The sequence below is a fragment of the Hippocampus bargibanti genome, linkage group LG20 (assembly GCF_051943395.1).
Source record: "Hippocampus bargibanti isolate YZ-2025 linkage group LG20, ASM5194339v1, whole genome shotgun sequence".
Lineage (NCBI taxonomy): Eukaryota > Metazoa > Chordata > Actinopteri > Syngnathiformes > Syngnathidae > Hippocampus > Hippocampus bargibanti.
Window position 1 is genome coordinate 8661347 of NC_142753.1, and position 1609 is coordinate 8662955.

The following is a 1609-nucleotide window of genomic DNA, read 5'->3' on the forward strand; positions in this document are numbered from 1 at the left end:
TAGACGCTCCTCGCCAAACAAATGAGACCCAAATACAGGACTTGGGATGTAAATAAAACACTTCTTTCATTTACCACAAGTATTAAGGACTGAGCGTTAACATGTAACAACGGAACAAAAAATGTTAAATTGTCTTACATTAAAAAAAAAAAAATATTGCATGTACGTTCTGCGCCAGTGAATAATACCTGATATTGTTTACCTTATGTAAGCACCAATGCAAGCGCACATGCACGAACATATGTGAAAGACATGCACACACACACACACACACACACACACACACACACACACACACACACACACACACACACACACACACACACACACACACACACACACACACACACCACACTCTGACCAGGCTCCATAGCAGAAGGAGCTTTGCCTTCGGCCTAATTGGCTGCATAATCTGGGACGCCAGGAGTACTGTTAAGCCCTTTGAAAACGGCAAGGACACAAAGCCCGGGCGGCCTTTTACGTTCAAGGAAGAGGCGAGGGTGGCTGGGTGACTCCAATTTTTAAAATGACATTACAAAATTAAATTTGCGCTCGATTAACTCATTCACTGCCAGACATGTACAAAAATATGCCCACTCCTGTACCAGGGGTTTTGTCATTGTCACTTGAATTCTAGGAACCACAGATTATTGAGTTTTAGGACTGCATAAATATTCAATGTGGCGTAAGAAAAATAAAGATAATAAAATGTATTACTAATTAACAATAATAATTATTATTAGCTTTCTATCTATTTGAGTTACTTCCGGGTTGAGTGTACACTGACGCATGTGGCTGCCACTGCTCACCCACTGCAAAACTTATCCGTGACTGTAAAGTGACCTTGAGAGTTTTGAAAGCCGCTTATAAATGAAATGTATTTTTTTCATTATTATATTAAAAATATAGTTTTTAGTTTCAGAGAAAGAAAACCATCCAACTACAATTTTGACACCCCGCACCAACCCTCTCCTCGGTATGCGGACTTCCTGCCAAGTAATGAAATAAGAGACGGTAGTTAGTTTGTGTGTAGAATTATTTTTCCCCTCCCGTTGTACCAAGTTATTCAACATATTGGACCTTTTTGGCCTCTCTTGGGTGTAGGGTCTGTATTCACCAGCAGGTGGAAGCATTTCACACAAATGTTTCGACCCATTGCTTTGCACATAATTGTTGTACTACTTGCCTATCGATCAGAAGTATCATTGCAAAGAGAGAATAAGATGACAAAAAAATACTTTGGAGTAAGCAAACATTCGTCTGTACGTATAGCCATTTATCAGTATTTAGTCCAAGTATACCCGAGTAGTTTATCAACCTGACAGGCAACGAACTGTCATTAATTTCCAAACGGACGTGCAATGCAAACAATTTGACTCGTCTAATTTAATCGTAAACACGCGCTGAAAGAGGGAAGGGGCACACAGAGAGAGAGAGAGAGAGAGAGAGAGAGAGAGAGAGAGAGAGAGAGAGAGAGAGAGAGAGAGAGAGAGAGAGAGAGAGAGAGAGAGAGAGAGAGAGAGAGAGAGAGAGAGAGAGAGAGAGAGAGAGAGAGAGAGAGAGAGAGAGAGAGAGAGAGAGAGAGAGAGAGAGAGAGAGAGAGCAGCTC